Genomic DNA, 22,966 nt, shown 5'->3' with positions numbered 1-22,966 from the left:
ACTCTAGATGTTAGTGCCCTTTACACAAACATCCCTCATGTCACTGGGTTGGAGGCCATTGAATACTGGCTGTATAAATCTGGATTATACCAGCCAGGGTTCAATACTTTTTTGTTGGTCTTGACAGAACATGTCTTAACTAATATTGCCTTTTCCTATCAAGATACATGTTATTGGCAAATTAAGGGTACGGCTATGGGGGCATCCTTTGCCTCCATTTATGCTGACCTTTTTATGGCTTTCATTGAAGAACAACTAATCTATGATGCAAGCCATACCTTGTACCTGATGGAAATAGACATTTGGAGGCAATATTTGGATGATTGCTGGATGGTATGGAGGTCGGATGTTGAATATTTGTTTGAATTTATTGACTATCTAAATGAAAACAAATGGGGTCTACACTTTACAGTTAATTTTGATCTAAACATCATTACTTTTCTTGATGTTTCCATCTCCAAAAAAACAGATCACACTTTGTGTACTGAAGTTTTCCAGAAGTACCCCCTATACAATACTCTCCTCCATGCATTCAGCTTTCATCCGCCCCATATAGCTAACAATATCCCCAAATCCCAATACATCAGAATGAGATTCATTTGCTCCAAAGATTCCACCTTTCAGGAATATAGGTGGGATCTGACCCACAGGTTCAGGGACCGGGGATATCAGATGGGACATGTTCTTCAGGCCAGCAATTGGGCAAATACACTCAGGAGGGAAGACCTTTTGACCTATAAACAAAGGGAGCAGCAAAGCTTGGCACCCATTAGACTAGTGACCACTTATGGCAGGAATGCTGAGTTATTAATCAATAGTGTACAGAGACACTGGAATATTGTACAGAGTGATCACAACCTAATTAAAATTCTATCTGACAAATGCCAGTTTTCATTTCATAAAGGGAGAAATCTTGCTTCCCATTTGAATCGTTATAAACATTCACATTCCAGGACACCATTCCATGAGGTTCCAACCACATTATCGGGCAAGGTGCTCACAGGATGCTTCCCATGTGGACATTGCACACACTGCAATAAGGTTTTTAAATCCAAACAATTTACAAGTAAGAACTGTGGCACAGTTTATGACATAATTTTTTTTGCAAATTGCAGTAGTGAATGGCTGATATATTTAGCAACATGCAGCTGTGGCTCTTTCTATATAGGGCAAACCTCACGACTACTAAGACTGAGAATTTCTGAGCATACCAGTGATATGAAGAACAAGAAACTAAGTAGTGCTTTATATAAACATTGTTTAAAACAGTCATCTGCCAAGTTTAGTTTCATGGTAATAGATATCATGAAAGGGAACAAATCCAACAAAGCGGGGTGGCATTCCATTCTTGACACCCTAGATAAAAAATGGATTGTTAAACTGGGTGATTTATTTCCATCTGGATTAAATGAACAATTTTATATCAACCAATCACAAGCCTATTCTAACTAAGTGCATGTATAAAAGACTAATTGAAATGTATTTTATTTTACACTGAGGAAGACTGTGTTGTGTACCACCTGAAACCGGTTTGATTGTGCATTGCATTAACTAAATAAATTTATTTTTTCAGCCTCACAATTTGCTGGCTTACATTTTTTGTTATTGTTATGAGTCCTCAGCACATGTGTGAATACCTCACTGCCATCATTGGCTGTCATGTGTCCACCATACTTAGGAAATCTTTCTAACTGGTCCAAATGATATCAAATGAAATTCCCTTCAGATCTAAACTGTCTTCAAAACAATGTATTCCTCTCTTATTATATATATATTATTGAATAAAGTGCCCTGTTCAGCATGTACCAAGCAAAGCACACTGTCAGCTAGAAAAAACACAGAGATTTCTAACTAAGAAAACCAAGGGTCCTAAAATCCTCGGCTACCTGGACATATTAGTTTGACTTCCCTTATATTCTGTGGCCTACAAGCATCTTTATAATGACCTATGTCTAGTCTGTGTCATGAAGGAACCAACTCTGCCTGACCTTTTATACAGGACTAATGGTATCTCCAACACCTGTACAAAATACTTTCTCTACACCAATAAATGAATAAAACTCACTAGAGAGATAGGTTCATAACCGACTGCATTTCCCACCTACGGAACAGACTTCCCCTACATATCAAGTACAACAATATTATGGCTGTCATCAACAGAAATTTAGATAAATGGATTGGCGGACACAATCTCATCCCAGGTATTGCCTGTGTGGAATTCCTAGATAAAGAAGGTGATGACTATCATTAATGTGATTTTTTTTGTCTTATGGGTTTTGAAGGCCTTTGTTATGGTTCCAGTAACTGCTTTCCTAGTAGCTTTTATACAGCTATGCTCTCCACCAGTGGGAGTATGACAATGCTCATTTGAAGCTCAGGCTATAAGAATGGGGGAAAGCATCATTTCCCTATTAGGTATGCTACTAAATCAATGTCCTCAGCTTCTGCAGCTCTAAATGCAATTTGCAGTTGTTAGATCTAGTAAGTTAAGGTCAAAAGGTAGATGACTGAAGTGTTAGATTATGGGCTGCAGTCATAGAAGATGCCAAGTATTTATCTTGGGTTATTAAAAGATCCAGGGGTAACCTATAGTATGGAAGTTAGTAAGGAAGTCTGCTAGTAACGTGCAAATGATTGCCATTAATTCCAGTATGACAATAAAAATTAATTCTAATGAAAAAATAGTTATTTTAGTTCACTTAAATAATGAGATCACAGAGCCAACCAAAGGCTATTTGCTGGTGTTCTGTCCTAGAAATGTCTTTGTGATTGTAGTCATATAAGTTGCATGACTTTCAACATGCCGATACATGGAGTAAATATATAAACCAAACATTATGACTAGCATAATTTGACATGCTAGTAAGTTTTATTTCCAGATATGTACTTGCGGTTAGATAAGCTGAGTATTTCTGCCTGTGAGATTTTCAATAACACAATGCTTTTAAAGTGACTGCATATGGCACTAATCTGTGAATCTGAAGAGCTGCACACACACTGGAGGTACCCACAATGAACGATTATCTTAGGAATGTATATTCTAGCAATTATTACTACAAGAGATACCAGTGTGTTTTACATGTTATTGACATTTTCACACTAAACACTCTGCGTGGTTGAACAGAAAGTCACAGTGGCAGTTACAAGAGCAAGGACTGAAGTTTGTACTAGTGTAGGAAGGCAATTACCAGTCCTGGAGCAGAAAACATTGAAGAAGAAGTCAAAGGTAGCCATCTTCACTGCGGCATCAGCAACACTCTTTCCACTCTGAGTTTTATATACTCCCCAGGGTAAGCTGCAAGACATCTGTAAAAACAAAAAGCTTTTCCCTCTCTTATGACATGCAAAGGTGACGTGAATTACTTTATTATTGTACAGTAGAAATTTATATTTAAAGTAAGTAGTTTGCTTTTAGAGAAATGTTAGTATAAAAGCAACCAGCTTTATGATCTTCGACTTTTTGTGGTATATATAATGATTTCTTGAATTCTGTTTCTTACTTTAGAAATTCTATGTAAGTCATCTTTTTTTCTGATGAAATGTAACCCATCAACTCATCATTTTGAAGACGGATGTTGCCATGCTTACCTGTAGTTTTTTTTCTTGTACAGCTGTGAATAAATTGTAATATGTTTAATGCAGTCATAAATAATTACTGTCTATAATTACTGAATAAGTATTATAATCCCTGCTGTCTTCACAATGAAGCTAATATAACATATTGTGCACAGCCTAGCAGTCATCCAAGCTACAGTGTTGAAGAGAGTGCTAATTTAGTCAATTAGATTTATTTTGAACATAACGTTACTTGAAACTGCGGACACAGTTTGTGAAGCTCCCCATAGGAAATGCATTTATCAACAGACTGAACTAGTTTTCTTTACTCAGGAAATTACCACATTGTGCCATATTTTAGACTCTGTGGTATTAATGCTGGGAAAGCTTCTGTGTCACAGGCATGTACAGCAGTCAGTTGTAAGCTTTCCACAGCAGCAGTAGGGAAAAAGGAACAAAAGATTCCCCATAGGCTGGCAGTTTTTTCTCCTTGCAGTCTGATTCTCCTGTAAAATGCTGAGTATGAAATGTGAAAGACTGCTTTGTTTGACTGCATCATAACAAAAGCCATGGATCATGTGTCTGTCAAGGTGATGGCTGTTGTATGCTCAATAAAATGTCTGTTGCCTCAGCACAAAACACCATGATGAAGCTTATCTGCTTAAGTCACATTTATACTATTATACTTTTACAAAGTCATGTCACTGTAAAATTAGCAATCAAGACTCTTTTCTCAAAAAAATATATATGTAAGTTATAAACCATTGTATTAATGAAACCAGCTTGATATAATTCTAAGCAAACTCATTGCTGTATTTCAGTTTTTGTAGTGTTTTGTTGCAGGCTTCAGAGCAGGCAGAATAACACATATTTGAGAGCAATGAGCTCAGAACAAGCTTGGTCCATCAAAAACATCTTTTTTTTTTTTTTTTACTGTATGATACCACATCTAAGTGTATGTATTTATGTATGTATGTGTGCATTTATTTATTAGCATTTGTCTACCAGGAAAGTCTGACTCGACTAAAAAGGCCCATTTTCAGTGGAAGCCCAAGGAGAAAAGCCCCAAGATATTTTATTACAAATATAATATACAAGATACATAAACATCATAAAGGAAAATGGTACATAAATAATCAGATACAGTATTGTGGGAACACAGTACATAACAATTTAGTGGGAATACAGAAAATGTCACATTAATTATAGCAGTTTAACACAAGGAGAAAGCTACATACAGTTATAAACATGAGTTACGTACATAGTTTTTTTTTAAAGATAAGTGTAGAATATATGATTGGAGTGAGCTGGCCTATTAGAATAGTAAGTTACGGTGAGTGTAAGCAGTGCATATGACATTTTAGTTGTCCTGAAATAGGTTACATAAGTTGATTCGTGCAATATGACTTGGAAGAAGAGTGCTATCATGGTATAGAAGGAAAAGTTTTCAGTAGTGATTCAAAGGTGAGAAAGTTGTGGAAACATCTGAGAGAAGAGACATGGCTTAAATATAGAGACCAAAGAAGTTGTTACATTTTTGAGTGTTGGTAAGGAGCTAGTTTGTGGAGCAAAGTTCTCTGATGGGTGAATACCAATGAAGAAGTGAATTTATAGATGTGCATTTATTTGATTTATAAAGAATTGTGTGTGCTATATTTAACTAATGCAGTCTGAACATACTGGGCAGTTCCATCCACTATAGATGGAAGAATAGTGTACAGTGCTGGGTTCTGTTTGAGAAGTTTGCTGCAAACTTAGCAATTTTGTTGTAACATTGCTCTGGTTTAGAGCTATAGAATGTATGTACCTAAATAAACAAAGGAGCTGAACAAGGAAGTTCTGGGGGGAGGTAGCTCATTGCTGTTGTTTTTATGGCAGAGTCAGTAAGAAAAGGTTTTGCTCCATGTAGAAGTCCTAATTTATAATGAATTTTCTGCTTTTTGATAATCTCTTATAAAATTAAAGTTTTTGTTGATGATGACCACAACCGTTGTAGTGTCAGAAACTATTTCTAACTTGGTGTTGTCTACAAAATGTGATTGTAAAGGCTGATTAATTGATCTTGTTGATTTTGGAGTAAATAACTTAAGTTTTATTTTTAATGAGGTTCAATATTAAGTTTGATTGTTGCAGCCAGGATTCAATGGAGGAGAAGCATTTCTGAGTGCAGGCCAATAGGCCAGTCATTTGGTGGCAGAACAGATGAGTGCGGAATCATCAGCATGCTATATAAGAATTGTCTTTTTGGTTGCTGAGACCAGCTTATTAGTGAATAAGTTACAATTGAAATGCCCAGAGAAATACCTTACTAAAAGGATGCAAATCCTAAACAGCATGCCTTACATGTACCAATTCAAAGCTCTGTCACTATACTCAGTATCCCATGAACTGTTAAGAGGTCACCTATGTCTGACATAAGGTATCCTCCGACCCAATACTTATGGATTTACTACACATCAGAAATACTCAGTCTAGGGATCTAAACCTCCTCTGCAACATCAACAGAATGGTTTGGAGGAACGGGTATGTTAAGGTTTAATCATGATAAAATAAACTTCAGTCACTGGCAGATTAAGAAATAATTTATTAAAAGAAATAACACACACATGGCAGAGACAGTACTCAGGAAATCATGTCTCCCTGAGCAAAAGAATTTGTAATCTTTTACAGGAAAACTTTAACAAAGTGGTAAACACTTTTTTGTGCTAGCAATCCGAATGCTACCTTGTTGCATTCACAATGGAAAAGGAAGAACACTTTTGAATAGTCTGGCAATTTTAATGCTGGAGGATTTGAAAGAAGTGATTTTAATTTAGTAAAAGCTTGTTCATGGCACGGTTGCCATTGGAGGGGCTTGGGGGTGTCCTTTTTCAATAGTTCTAATAAAGGTTTAATTATTTCAGCATAGTTGGATATCCGTTGTCTACAACAGCCTGCTAAACCAAGAAATGCTCTAAGTTGTTTTAGAGTAGTAGGTCTTGGTGCTGTCTGTATAGCTGGAATGCAAGTGGACAAAATGTATTATGCATTTTCAGAGATTAATGATTGATTGAAATTATTGACTTCAACAACTGGCAAAGCTTCTGGTGTCCTTCTAAGGGGATCCAGTATTTGTCTGCCTGGGATGACATGGTCGACAGATCATGATGCTTTGCCAGAGATGGCCTGCCCCTGGGATTCCGGATATTGGCTAAGGCTCTTGCCGCCCCTATAGTGACTTTTTAAGGCAAGTTTCAAATGACAAATTCACAAATGTAAAAGGAACAGGCAAGCAAAAACTGAGGGTAATGCCATTCAATGCTAGAAGTCTAAATCTCAAAATGCACTTACTTGAGACACTCCTTAAAATAGAGAACATCAATATCTGTGCAGGGACTGAGACCTGGTTCAAGGATCTAGAGAGCACCACCAGGCTATAACTCATACAACCCTTTTTGGCCATCTAAGCTGGACCAGAACACCAAAGGTGGAGGGGCTGAGGTGTGTCCATATTCATTAAGGATATCGACACCTTCAGGCTAGTTGCACAGCATGATGCATCCAAGGTTATCCAAGTGCAACTAACTCTGGGCAAAACTGCAATCCAAATGATAGCTTGTTACAGATCCCCCACCATGCCTCAGGATTCCCACTCCTCTTTTCTTGATATACTGGAAAATATTAGGGTTCAACCAAACACCCTCATAATGAGTGATTTCAACTACCCCACCATTAACTGGGAAAACTACTCATGTACCAACTCCTTCACTCAACGCTTTCTAGAATTCATAAATTCCAATGCCCTGGATCAACTTATCCACACCCCCACCAGGGGCAATAATATCCTAGACCTAGACATTACCAACATGATTGACTGGTGTTCCACACCTGAAGTCAACTCCTCGTTGGCCAGATCCGACCATAAGCTAATCACCCTAGATATCCGCATCCCGCCCCCACCCACCATTAAGGAAACCACAGTAAAAAATTTCTCCAAAGCCAACTTCATGCTTCTTAAGACAGAAGTGGTGAACTTCATGACAACCATGCAAATGGACAATACAGTTACAACTGCTGAATCCCACACAAATGCACTCTATAAGCACTTACACAAGTGCATGGATCGTGCTATCCCAAACAGAACCAAGACGCTAACCTCCAAAAAAAGGAAGCCAATCTGGTGGTCCCCTGCCATAAACAAACTCTACAACAGAAGGAAGAAACTGTTGCAAAAGAGAGTAAAATCCCAGGAGTGGAGGAGCTCCCTGGTCAGCCTCAGCAAGAAGCTGAGATCCCTTATAAGATCCTCCAAAGCTAGCTACGAAAACAAAATCGCCACTGATTCTCAGGGCAGCCACAAAGCATTTTACAGCTATGTCAAGAATCTCAATGGCAACACCCAGCTCTGCTCTGGGTTACAGCACAACAGCATGAAAATTACAGAACCAACTGATATTGCCAACATCCTGGCAGATAGGTTCAGAAGTACCTCACAAAGAGGATTACTGGCCTCAAACAGATGCCCTACACTGACCATCTCAAAAAACTCCAGCTTTACTCTGTAGCATATCGCGTACTCCGAGGAGAACTCTGCTAAACATATAAAGCTATGTTAAACCCAGAAATGTTGGACATGCTACACCTAAAGAAATCCCAATCCCTCCAAGCTATATGCTCTAGGGACCTAAACCTTGTCACTACAATAAACAGGACATGCTGGAGGGATAGATTCCTGTCCCAGAGACTTCCTATACTCTTGAACAAGCTACCCATCTATGTCAAGCAAAGTTCCTGATTAGCACTCTTTAAGAAAAATCTTGATGAGTAGATGGGAAATAGGAAATACACCATGGGAGGGCACAGGAAATTAACTTTCTTGGGTGGCGTAAGCCAGGGAACCTTGTTGGCTAGGCTTACTTAGGCCCTTGGGCCGATAGGCCTAGTACCTACCTATGAACCTATGATTAGATATCCTAACTACTGGACTTGAGGTTGTCAAAGATGAAGCTTAGGTCAGTTTAATTTAATCCTAACTCAGCTAGTTTCATTAACAAGAAAACAGTATCAGTCTGATAGTCAGCTAAATAATTAGATACTATGAGAAGATAATCTAAGTTCTGTACTAAGGCAGACCTCCAAGGTAACTGCATTTTATCTAGTTGCTTTTTCATTTCTCTTGAAAATAAGGTGGGGTAAGCACATCCATTTGTATTGCTGTCCTCTATATGTAAACACAAACAAATACTGACTATCAGGGTGTATTGGGATAGAAAAGAAAGCTGAGGAAATATCAGTAACTGAAAAGGTTGTAGCAGAATGGGGACTTGAGCTAAGAAAAGTTGCTGGGTTAGATACTACGGGAAAAGCAGGCACAACTACTGCATTCACAGCTCTCAGATCTTAGACAAATCTATAACTGTCTTTGTCAGGTTTCTTTACTGGCAACATGGGTATATTACAAGGACTCCTAGTAGGAATAATTATGTATTGCTGCAGTAACTCTAAAATAACATTCAATTCCTCTTTCTGCTCCTGCTTGTACTACCATGGGCAGAGGTTCATGAGGTTTTACAAGTAAAGTAATTTGTACTGGTGTAGCATTTTTAATAAGTCCTAACTCATTTTCATGGGTTGTCCATAACTGTGAAGGAACTCTATTTAGTAATTCTACATCTGATTGCTGTACACGTTCTGTGTCAGTAACGAAAGAAAAGAGCATTTTCTTATCCAAAACACCTGCAACAGCACACATCTGCATTACTGGAGACTCATTGAGAATATTTAAATATATTCCATCTGGTGTATAAAATATTGTACACTGCAACTTACAGAGAATATCCCTACCTAAAAAATTAAGGGATACAGAGCTTCCAACTAGAAAAGCATGTTGGTCTGTCAATGTTCCCAACTGGATGGGAACTGAAACTGTCTAAAGAGAATCTTAATACCCCGACTCCTCACACTGAGTTGTGGGACAAAGGGACATTCTTCTTGGCTGTGGAAGCATTTAACACTGATCTAGTAGCTTCAGTATCTAATAGAAAGGGAATATTGCTGTCTTGAGCTTTAATGTTAATGAATGGTCCTTTCTGGTGTACAGGTATAAATGGAAATAAAAAGAGTCCCGTTTATTGCACAATTAACAAAGTGCTAAAACAGCTAAGCACTTTTGCCTGTAAAACATATAGGCTTCCTCAAAGTTGTCATCTATTTTTATTTTTTAGTTTACAGTCTGGTTGACTATTTTTCACTGGTTTTAGTTTATAAATGGAAATAGCTATTATTCCTGTTCATGGCTATCCTATTTATCTTGTTGCCAAGCTAGTGGTTGCCAAAGAGTGTTCCACATAGGAGGTTGCTGCCTAACATTTTGGTGGACATTTTGCTGGCCTCTTGGTGGCAGCTGATTTTCAAATGGATTATTAAACTTTATTGATGCATTTACTGGCTGAAGGAAAGGACAGTTGTCTCTCCAATGACCATTTTGACTGTAGTTAAAACATGGACTTGAATTTGATGCTTGTCCCTGTCCTTGTGAATCTGGGGTATTATTAAAATTCTGAGAAAATGTTCTTTGATTTTGAGAAAATCTAAATCTATTATGTCCCCCTCTTCCTCCTCTATTTTCCCTCTATTTCTGGTAAACTGTTGGAGCTGTAGGTTTAAGAATTTTTCTTATTCCTCTTGTTTTCTATATTGTGGCATCATTCTTGGTGAAGGAAGGATACTGCTCAGGGTTAGGGTCATACCTGCCTGGGCTACATAATCAGAGAGCTCCTCTATGTCTCTTTTCATGTAGTCCAGGGAGGTACGTCTCAGGTCGTTCACACCAGCATGGACAATGACTGTGTCATATTTGTACTTGCCATGGAGTGACCCGAGTGCTTGTGTTATGTGGCGGATTCTAGCGCCCGATAGGCAGTTTACTGTGACCCTCTCCTTGTTCAGCCTGGTGAGTGGGACGTCAGTGTGTCTGACTATGGAGTCACCTATGACAAGTATGTTTGGTGTTGTATTTGGCCTTAAGGGCTGTGACTGCTTTGCACACTGCTTTTGTGGTTTATGTGTTGCTTGTGGGGTGTCTTGAGGTAGCAGTTGTTTGGGTGTCTGCTTTGGAGGCCTCTGCTGTTTAGGTAAATTTTTACTCAGAGCCTCCGAGTATGTCTTTGTGTGTTTATGTGTTTGATTCAGTGGAGTGGTAGCATTATGTGAGGCTGGTTTTGTGGTGTGTGTAGTTGCCTTCTCCTCCTGTCTGGTCTTACCAGTCCTGAGTTGAGAGAGCTCAGCCTCCAGTTTGGCTAAATAGCTGCATCTCTTGCAAGTATTTGTGTTATGTGGGAGGAGGAGAGGGTTGTCTGTGTACATGAGGCAGTTATAACATTGCCTCAAGATTCCCAGATTCACCAGCTGGACCGGAGAGGAGATTGACAACTGACCTTTGGACATGCTAGAATAATATTGGGAAATCCTTAATTGAAAACAAGGGCCAGTGGGGAGTGAGGGTGTAGTGCTTTTAATTTTTAGTGCTGACTTATATAATTGCTTTAGTGAGCAAGTGCCAGGTAACTTGAGTGCAATGTGTTACAAGTAACTAAATGCAAAACTGACAAACAGTAACTTTCTTTCAAGTGAAACAAGGAAATAAGTACAGTAAGCAATGCAGATATCACTAGTGATCCACAGAAGCTGAGAAGTTGCGTATTAGGTGGAATTAGCTTCCAGGGAAATAACAAGCAAACAAACAACAAGCATATAAACAAAGCTAGATTCAGTAGGCCTGGATCTAGTCTATGCTAGAGCAAACAAGGTGAACCAATTTCAGTAAGATACAGTTCAAATATTCAGGCACTATAAACCTTTAACCAGAAAATTCCCAGCTCAGAAGGGCAGAGTCCAGCCTCTTCTCCCACAAGAGTGCAGACCACGAACCTTCTTAATGTAAAATAACTGGCCTGAAGCCCAAGTGCCTAAACCAGAACTAATACACTTGGACACTGGGCTCTCAATCAGCAGTTCCCAACTTAGAAGGATGAAAGCTACCTGTCCTGCCACCACAGTGCTTGCCACAAACCTTCCTAATGTAAAACAACTGTTCTGAAGCCCAAGTGCTTAATCCAAAAGACTTGAATGATAGCTACACTTTAATCAAGTTACAACCAAGCAGTAATAAATACCATTGAATACTTTAGAGAATGTCTGGATTAGTGCTCAAGTTACACAAACAAAGCTAGATCCAGCAGGCCCGAATCCAGTCTATGCCACAGCAAACAAGGCACACCAACTTCAGTAAGGAACAGTTCAGATATGCATGCACTATAAGCCTTCAACCAGAAATTCCCAGCTCAGAAGGGCAGAGTCCAGCCTCTCCTCCCACAAGAGTGCAGGCCACGAACCCTCCCAATGTAAAATAACTGGCTTGAAAGCCCAAGTGCTTAAACCAGAATTAATACACTTTTAGAATAACAGACACTGAGTCCTCAATCAGCAGTTCTCAACCTAGAAGGATGTAAGCTACCTGTTCTGCCACAACAGTGCAGACCACAAACCCTCTCAGTGCAAAACAACTAACTGGTCCGAAGCCCAAGTGTTTAAACCAAAAGGCTTAGAATGAGTTACACCAAGCAGTAATAAATACAATTGAGTATTTTAAGATGATGCAAAAGTAAAAAGAAGTAGGTAAAAACACAAGTACAGTAAAAGCAGATGAAATTTTTTTTTTTTTTTTTTTTTTTTTTTTTCTGACTAAGGGTGTCTGCTAAATATTGAACCTAATTAACAAGTTCATGAGTCCCCAAACTTGGCCAGGTTTACAAACCTTTTTTAGCTGGTCTCAAATGGCGAGTAATAAACCATTGACAAAAGCAGCTGAAAGGCCACTTGCTGCAGGACCTTCAGTAGGTTCTGTTTAATCTGAGAAGGTTTCAAAGGTGTCTGCCGTATGCCATAAATAAGATTCAATTGACTCATCCTCTCCCTGTGTGACTGTGTTTATCCAGGACCAGTTAGGTACTAGTATGCATACTGCAGTAATAGCCTGTAATAAAGGAGTCCTAGCTGCCTGAAATTTCTCTACGTCCATATGCTGGGGAATAGGGTCTGCTATATGAACATGATCCCAAATACATTTAAATAGATCAGGTGGAATGGATGTGTCCATCAATGCTCTAAGTTCCTCTGAAGTAGGATTTTGCAACTGCACATGTCCTTTTAAGATTCTTGCATATCTTGCTGGATTTGTTCTGACTGATGGAAGAGAGTCCAAAATAGTTTGGAAATCAACAGCAAGGGCGGACCACACTTATAGTGGAAGGTGCTGCTTCATCTCTGCTATTTGCTAAGCTTGGGACTTGTCACAGAGGATATAGGTGGGCGGTTGGAACAACTACGCTATGTCCCTCTTCCTCCAAGAAGGAATCAGAATCATCTTTATCTGTATTGAACTTATCAGGACCAAAATAACCATCTTCCTCTACGATTATAAGGAATTGAGTAACAAATTTACATGATGACTAGGAAGAGAGGATCATAGCCCCATTGCTCATTGCCTTAGAAAGCTAATAAACATCTGATGTAATTTAGACTGTTTAGACCATGTATAGTCTGAAACAGAAGAAGAAGAAGAAGAAGTTTAAGTTGGCTAGAGGAAGAAGGCAACTGAGGAGGTTGAGTCATGTGGCTAGCGGAGGTGGATGACTCAGAAGGTTGCCTTCCATGAGAAGGTGGTGGGGTAGTTACCTCTGAGGTGGATAAGAGATAGCAGAATCTTGCTGGTCAGGGGGAGATGGTAATGCATCATAAGGTGGTGGTAGTACGGTGGGCAAAACTAAGAAGTCCTCTTCAATTTACTGACTGCGACTAAGTTGCAACTTCTGTAGTTCCTTAAGGGGATAGAGCCCATAACCACCCTGTCCCCGTCAATCAGAATATTGTAGATGGTTAACTGTCTTATTAACCGCTTGTGACTGTGGTTTAAGCTTAACTGCATTGTTTCAAACTACGAACTATAGAATCTTTTTCTCTATCTTTAGATTCTACCTGCCATGCATTAAAGGCTGACTAGCAGCAGGCAGGGACTTACTACATTTGTCCTCTAAGAATTTTTTGTAAGTTTAACAGAATATTTTTATCAAAAGTACATGCAGGTGGAAAAGTCAATTTGCCATAATTTTTAGTGAGCGCATGCCATTTATCTAAGTAAAGACAACTATCTTTGTTACAATTCTGAAACATGTGTCTTCTCCCATTGTAAAAAAAATTGCAGTGTTAATACAAAAAATAAAAGATATTCTACTCTCATACTAACCCACTTGCATACAAAATCTACACTTACCTGGAGAAACCTAAAAGTCTGCTAGGACTGAAAGTTCAAAAGAGAGGTGCAGTTGTGAACTGACTATAGAAAATACACTAGACAGAAAACTGTCAAAAGGCCCAATGTTTAATAATAATAAAATAAACTTCAGTCACTGGCAGATTAGGAAATGATTTATTAAAAGAAATAACACGTGTGGGAGACAGTACTCAAAAACTCATGTTTCCCTGAACAAAAAAAGTCATAATCTTTTATAGGAAAGCTTTAACAAAGTAGTAAACGTTATCATTCGTAGCATTGCTAGTATCAAATAGAAAAATGCTAAGTAATATAGTAAATAATATAGTTTATTCTTCAAACTGTTACTAAATATTTAATAGAAATACATCAAGTTTAGTAAAAATAGATTTGCAACTTCTTACCTACATTTCTAGCTTAGTATGCCATACATTTCTTTTTACCATGTGATTTAGAAAGAATGGTGCCCCAGGCTCAGGAAATGAAACTGAACATTCTGTACTTTTCCATGTTTCCACATATGCTTTTGCAAAACTTACATTAACCTTTTAGGACACACATACACTAACCTTCTAGAACACATGCAATTTCATTTTAACCATTTACATATATATATCGTGGAGGATACTGCTGTTCTGGAACAGACATCCTATCCACATAAAACAAAGTTCATCCCTATCCATTTTGTAGTACAACCCTTATCCATGGATGGGAAACAGAAAATTTACCCCAAGGCAGAGGCAGCTCCTGAATGCTTTATCCCATGCAAAGGCCCCCTCCAATTATCTGTGGCATGATCCCAGTTATTCTCATTAAAGGTAATATAAAATTATCAACCATGTGATGCGTAAGGCCAATCTCTAACCAAACAGACTAGGTTAACTCCAATACCTACCTATGAACCTATAAATAACAGTCTCAGTACTGATCATTGGGGTATACTTACTGACACTGGTAGGTAGGTAGAGATGACATCTTGCCATCTCACACATTGAAGTCTGCTGCTGAGATATCTGGTGAACCATGCTATTGCTGGACTGGACAGGACAACTGCATGGACTTTGTTTAGAATGGGATGCCATATCAAAGGCCTTAGGAAGGTCTAGGAAGATGGAGGTTGCAATCTTACATTCCTATTTTGCTATCTTGTGTTTAGAGACAGCAGTAATGCTGTGACAGTGCTATGTTGGGGTCAGAAGCCATATTTGTTTCTAAGTGTGGGTTTTGCTGAATAGGTAGTAGAGTAGCTGACATTGTACCCATATTTCCATAATTTGGGTTAGGGGGTGATAAGACTATCATGAGATAGTTGGCCATATCTATAGAGTTGCACCTTTTGTGTAATATGAGGACTATGGAGTATTTACATAAGTCAGAGATGTATCATTCCTGCATGAATCTGATGATATATTAATTGTTATTTATTATGTATTTGCTTTTGTTGACCAGGAAAGTCTAATTGGGTGGAACTCCCTTTTCAATGGAGGCTTGGGGAGAACAGCTCCAACCTGAAAAAATAAACAATGAAAATTATACAGAATGTGGTTTCTAAACAATAGTTGAAATAGTAAACCCATTATTATAGAAGAACAGTAGTAGTGCATACATAAATGCTGAAAAACAGTGACTACAGGATATGCTATAGTATCAGCTGCTAATTTGCAGTATTTTTTGGGGATAAATTGACTGCAGATAAGAAAGTGGACTTTAGTTTGAGAAGATATATTTTTATATAGTAGCAGTAGGAATGGGTTTGAAAGAGCAGGTGATGGTAGCTTTCATGTCAAGTAACTGGGGTGAAGGAGGTAATTGACTGAGGTGGAAAGAGAGAGAGAGAGAGAGAGAGATGTTGCGGCACTTGTGAAGGGTGTATTGAATTTGCTGACTTTATTTGTAGTGCTTTCAGTTGTGAATGGGATTTGTTTGTGTAGTTTTGCCAGGACTGAGAAGGATGTTTATAGCTGACCAGAAGTTCTCAAGGGACCTGTACTGAATATGATGTAAGTTAATGTAATACATTTTCTTGTCAGAGAACATTATACATACATATATATATATATATATATATATATATATATATATATATATATATATATATATATATATATATATACATATATATATATATAAATATATATATATATATATATATATATATATATATATATATATATATATATATATATATATATATATATATATATATATATATATATATATATATATATATATTTATATATATGTGTGTGTGTGTGTGTGTATATATATATATATATATATATATATATCTATATATATATATATATATATATATATATATATATATATATGTATATGTATATATACATATATATATATATATATATAGAGAGAGAGAGAGAGATCAGTATGTTTTTATATATATATATATATATATATATATATATATATAGGTAGATATATATAGATATAGATATCTGTCTGTATATATACATATTTAGCTAGATAGATAGATAGATGTGACACCCGTGCTGTGCACTGGCCCAGTAATCAAGGAGCCTCAATCCTCCCCACTAACACCAGTGAGGGGCGTCCATACCTGGAAGGATAACAAGTACGCACATACAAAACAGCCACAGTTGAAAGGTTTAAAATATTTAATAATAAATAATAAAAACACAATACAAATCTCCTCAATTCAATACAGTGCTAGTCAAGAGTTCAGAGGAAAAATACTTAGAAAAATACTGTAGAATAGTCTGGCATAAATATAGAAAACAGCTAGCCTAGACTTACTATTTTATGTCTATTTCTAAGAGAAGTCACTGTTCTAAATAACTTACATACATACAGAGCAAAGGCAGAGTGCTGGTGATGTTGTCAGTTCTGAAGACAAATGCAAAATGCTCTTCTTTCTCTCTGAGATTTCTTAAATTGATAATACATCACTGCTGACTCATTTTAGATTACATCATTCTTGACACTTCTCTGGCTCCCAGTCTAGCAGAAACTCTAAATTTACATTTCTTAGTAAGCTTGCACCAGGTCAGGAAGCCACAGCAATAAAAGACATTATACATGTAAAATCTTGCAATTACCTCTTGTCTTAAGACAAAGAAAGAATTCCTTCATCCAGACATCCCGTCTCCAAGCCCTGAGATCAGACAGTCATAAAACACTTTACTTTATCAGCTTTCTTCCAGCAGGGTGCACTGTGGTTAAATTTTTGAACATATAACACAGTTTTTATTACATTTAGTTTTCTTACATTTGTAAACAGCCCGTGGATTATATTAATATTTACAATGATATAGAGTTAGCTACAAAATTAATTCTGTCTAGCTGGGCTGGCAGCCTTTCAGTTTTTCACATTTCTCCCCCCTGAGAACTCAATCTAGTTTTTCAAGTGACCCTTGAGAAGTGTTGCTTGAGAGGGTTAGTTCTATCTGAGTATACCTTACCCCATTCCCTGTCTTGAGAGGCCATCTGCGTTGGCATTGCTAATCCCACTGCAGTGCTGCACTGACATATGATATTCTTGCAACCTTAGGCTCCATCTTAGCAACTTGACATTTTGCTGGCTGGCTCAGTGTAACCATGTTAGGGGATTGTGATCCGTAACTACAGTAAATTTTCTTCCATACAAATAAGGCTGAAGTTTCTGCAGTGCCCACACTATGGCTAGACATTCCTTTTCTACAGCTGAATAGCATTCCTCCATGGGTTGGAGCCTATGACTGAGATAAACCACTGGGTGATCTTCTCCCTTTGAAGAAATTAGGCTAAGTACAGCCCCCACCCCATGGTTCAAAGCATCCACCTTCACAACAAATTCTTTGCTGTAATCTGGACTGGCTGACACAGGGGATTATGCCAAAGCTTCTTTAAGCTTCTGGATTGCCTGCTCACATGCTATTGTCCACACTACCTTATCTGGCCTGTTTTTCCTTGTCAGGTCTGTGAGGGGAGCAGCTATGGTAATATAAACGGGGATGAACCTTCTGCAGTACCATGCGGTCCCTTAGAATGCCCACACCTGCTTTTTGGTAACAGGTGCAGGCCATGCCTGAATGGCTTCCACTTTGGCAGGTTCTGGAATGATCTTACCACTCCCCTCTCTATGTCCCAGGTAGAGACCTCTGCCACACCCACCCGACATTTGCTTGGCTTAATGGTCAACCCTGCCATCTGTATTCTGTCCAGCAGCTCCCTGATATGTTGAAGGTGCTCTTTCCATGAATGGCTGTAGATGGCAATATCATCTAGGTAAGCAAGGGCAAAGCCTTCTTTTCCTGCTAGAATATGAGCTAGCAGCCTCTGGAAAGTCACTGAGGCATTTTTCATCTCAAAGGACATCTTTGTAAACTCATACAAGCCACAAGGAGTCACAAAGGCTGACCTCTCTCTAGCACTGGGAGTCAAGGGCACCTGCCAGTCACTCTTGGTAAGATAAATGGTGGTATGATACTTAGCCCCACCCAGCTGCTCTAGAGCTTCATCTGTCCTAGACATGAGGTAAGCATCTGACTCTGTGTGACTATTTAATATTTTGTAGTCCACACAGAACCTGGTGCTGCCATCATTCTTTGGCACCAGTACCACTGGGGAGGCCCAAGGACTGTTGGACTCCTGAATTACCCCTAGTTCTAACATTTCCTGTATCTCCTCCCTCAGAGTCTGTTTCACTCTCTCTCAGGCACCCTATAAGGGGCCTGCCTAGTAGGCATTTGTGGTCTTGCATCCACCTGGTGCTGCACCAGGTGGGTGCACCCTGGTTTCCCAGTGAACCTGTCCCCAACTTCATGCAACACTGCTTGGATTTCTCAAACCTGGGTAGGATATAGCTGCTGGGACATTGCTACCCCTAACACTGAGGTGTCAGTCTGAGCCTCACTGAGGAGATCAGTGAACTGATCTCCCTCAGACTCCTCCTGCATTCCATTGCAAATAGTCAGCACAAGGGCCTCCCTATCATGGTAAGGTTTCATCATGTTAACATGGAACAATTTGTGCCCCTGCCTCCTACCTAGCAGTTCTACCATGTAGTTAACATTACTTACCTTTGTTACCACCTAGTAGGTTCCCTCCCAAGCAGCTTGCAGCTTGTTGTGTCTGACAGGAATGAGAACCGTTACCTGCTGCCCTACAGCATACTCTCTGAGCATTCCTGTCATACCAGACTTTTTTCTGTTGTTGGGCTTCTGCCAGGTTCTCCTGGGCCAAGCCAATGAGTTCCCTGAGCCTTGTCCTGAGGTTTAGGACATATGCCACAACAGACTCCTTGTGAGATTCACACTCACCTCCCAATCATCACAAATTAAATTGAGAGGCCCTTCCACCATGCCCATTCAGCAACTCAAAAGGTGAAAAACCTGTGGATTCCTGGGGAACCTCTCTGTAAGCAAACAACAGATGGGGCAAATATTTGTCCCAATCCCTCTTAAACTGGTCTGCAAATGCCTGTAGCATGGACTTGAGTGTAGAGTTTAACATCTCAACAAGACCATTAGTCTGGGGATGGTAGGGGTAATCTTCAGTTGCTTCACCCCACAGTATTTCCACAGACAAGCCAGCAGGTCTGACATGAAATTGGCACCTCTGTCAATCAGTATTTCTTTTGGGAATCCTACCCTGCTGAAAATCTCTAACAAAGCATTTGCTATCTTTTCTGGATAAATGGAGGACAAGGTATCTTGTAGCATAATCTACTACCACTAATATATACTATTTCCTTGTGGAATTTCGGGTACTCAGAGGCTCCACAATATTCATAGCTAACCTCTGAAATGGCTGCTCAATCACAAGCAAAGGCATCAAAGGTTCTTCACCTTGTCTCCTGCCTTGCCTACCTTTTGGCAGTGCTCACAGGTCCTGCCGTACCCTGTTACATCTCTGGAAATCCAAGGCCACTAAAAGTTCTGCATAATACATCTCTGTGTATATTTTATGCCCATATGACCTGCAAAGGGAATATCATGGGCTATGGCTAGAAGTGCCAGATGGTAGGCTCTAGGCACTACCAACTGCTGTATCCTCTCACCTTCTAGCCCTCCCTCAGGGGCCACTCTCTATACAGTAACCCTTTGTCCCAGTATACAGATTCCCCCTTCCCTTGAGATTCAGGTGCCTCACTAGTTACCTGCCTCAGGCCTTGTAATGTAGAGTCTGAGAGCAGAGGCTGCCTCAACTCTCTCTTTGTAACCCTTCCCTGCTCCCCTTCCACAGGAATTCTGGCATCCTCTGACAGCGGTGCCTCACTGTCAACTTGGGTACTACTACTCACCTCTACTTTTGCAATCACTCTGTCTAAGAGAACATCAGTACCCACATATAGCTGTGCCTCACCTTCAGTCTCACTGCAAAATTGTAGCTCCCTCCCTGAAGTAACCACCTCACCTGTCCTGGCTGCAAGTATGCTGTCTGACTGGGTCTCCCCCAGGCTACCACACCCACATGCCTGTCTCCAAGTCTGACTTTGTGTAACTGCATTAACACATGGTACTGCCTCATCAAAATCCTTCCCTATCAGGACATCTGCAGGATGGTAGTTTAGTACCCCTGTTGTGTCAAGACAACCTACTATTGACATTTTGTCCTTCCAACTTACTGGCTCCCTCACCTTCTGTTCTCCACCTTGGATCCCTGGAGATCTATATGCCACATGCCACCACTGGTTGCATTAAAAACATTTAACCCTAGGTCCTGGATGTGTACCTGGACTAGTGGCTTCCCACTGCTACTGTCACATTCTGTTGGGGCAGTCTGGGCTGCCCACCATGGGTTCCTTTAGACCCATGAGCAGTACTGGGGGTCCTTTTCCTGCGCAGGGATGCCCTGCTTGCTAGGTATAGGTCTCCCTTCTTCCCCAACTCATCTGAAGTAGCACATTGTTTATCAGCTAACCAGATCCTCATGTCATCAGGCAGAATGCTAAGGGCTTGTTCCCTCACCAAAAGGTCTGCAAACCCTTCAAAAGTGGTGACCTGACATCCACTCACCCACCTATTAAAATAAGTGCTCAGTTCAGCAACATATTCACACACACTTTCATCTGCCTTGCGTCTATGCTCACAAAACATTTTCCTATAAGCTTCAGGTGTTAGCTTAAAAATAGCAGTATAATCAAAAAAATCATTATCAGATAATTTAGACAGCACACTTACAGCTTTACCATGGAATAAGGGGGTCAGGAACCGTACCCAGAGCCTTTGGTCAACATCATACTGTTTACATACCCTCTCAAACATATGAATTCAACTATCAAAATTATCCCCCTCTGTAAACTGCTGAAGAAATTTACTGACCTTTTGTGCTTCTGGGGTCTGGTTACTCCCTTCCCCATTACCTCCATCAGTCTGGTGAACAGTCAGCATCTACTTTTCATGCTGCCTGTGCTTCTCCTCAGCTTCCAGGCATAGCAGTTTCTCATTCTCCTTAGCCTGTAGATGTCTCAGTCTCTCTGCTGCTTCTGTTTCCAAACACCTGGCCTCCAAATTAAGTCTATTTAGCTCCAGATGGATTTTAAGTCCAATGCAGAAAGGTGAGTTGTCCACTTTCTGAGTGTTGTACATATTCATGGCCAGTCTGATCATCCTCCTGATTGCTGTTTTCTGATGCAGCTGTGACCAAAGCTGCAATCATGTCTGCCTTAGTCAGGTTTCCATGCACCAGTCCCTTAGCCTGACACATCTTAGCCAACTGGCTCCTTGTCAGCTTGCCATACTCCTCTGCTGACATGCTTGCCTGCTCTCCTTGAATAACTAAGCTAATAAATGAAATAAAAAAATTGTGATCTGAACTCTGACTATTCACTGCATGGCTGATTTAGAGTATAAAAACACCTTCAGTGATCACTGTACACAAGCTACAGGAATTCACTATCCACACCACTACAAGCCAATTACTATGTGATGTGGCTAACTCACCACTATCAAACAATTAATATGTGATGTGGATGTCCCATCACTGCCACCAATTAATATGTGACACCTGTACATTAGCCCAGTAATGAAGGAGCCTCAATCTTCACCAATAACACCAGTGAGGGGTGTCCATATTGGGAAGGATAACAAGTACACACACAGTAAAGTACAATTTCCCTTAAGAGCACACAGAGATCACAGTCAGTCTGGGGCTGGTTTCTCCCTTTCTCTCCAGATCCCCAATAAGACTCCCCACTGGCACAGCCATAGGGTACAGGTCTCAGTCTAGTGGTCAAGTTAAAACCTACAGCACCCTCTCTGTCCAACCAGCACTTCATGTCCCTGCCCAAGTAGCTGACACACACACACACACACACACACACACACACACACACACACACACACACACACACACACACACACACACACACACTTTGAGATATGAGTTATATACAAACACAAAGACACTCCTGGGGAAGGTTGGCACAAGTTCTCCAGTTATGTTCCCTTCCCTGCCCAGGCTATAAGGTAGAAATTACTGCCACCAACCACTAATATCAGCTACTAATAAGGCCCTTACCAAAGGGTGTCCAATTTTACTGTGCAATGTTATTATTATCCAATTAGCAAGTATGATGAACAGCAAGGCTTATTGCAGTGGCTTGAACAGTATCACTATAGACATGCAACATACTCAAGAGTTAAATTAACTCTAAACAAAACAGCCACAGTTGAACGGTTTAAAAATATTTAATAATAAATAATAAAAACACAAGACAAATCTCCTCAATTAAATACAGTGCTAATCAAGAGTTCAGACACAGGAAAATGCTTAAAATAAAAGTGCAGAATAGTCTGACATAAATATAGAAAACAGCTAGACTAAACTTACATTTTTCTATCTATATCTAAGAAAAGTCACTGCTCTAAATAACTTACATACATACAGAGCAAAGGCAGAGTGCTGATGTTGTCAGTTCTGAAGACAAATGCAAAATGCTCTCTCTTTCTCTCTGAGATCTCTTAAATTGATAATACATCACTGCTGACTCATTTTAGATTGCATAATTCTTGACACTTCTCTGGTTCCCAGGCTACCAGAATCTTTAAATTTACATTTCTTAGTATGCTTGCACCTGGTCAGGAAGCCACAGCAATAAGACATTATACATGTAAAATCTAGCAATTAACTCTTGTCCCA

Source organism: Protopterus annectens, chromosome 1.part2 (assembly GCF_019279795.1).
Source record: "Protopterus annectens isolate FY-2018-M chromosome 1.part2, PAN1.0, whole genome shotgun sequence".
NCBI classification, from domain to species: domain Eukaryota; kingdom Metazoa; phylum Chordata; order Ceratodontiformes; family Protopteridae; genus Protopterus; species Protopterus annectens.
This window is presented reverse-complemented; position numbering follows the sequence as displayed.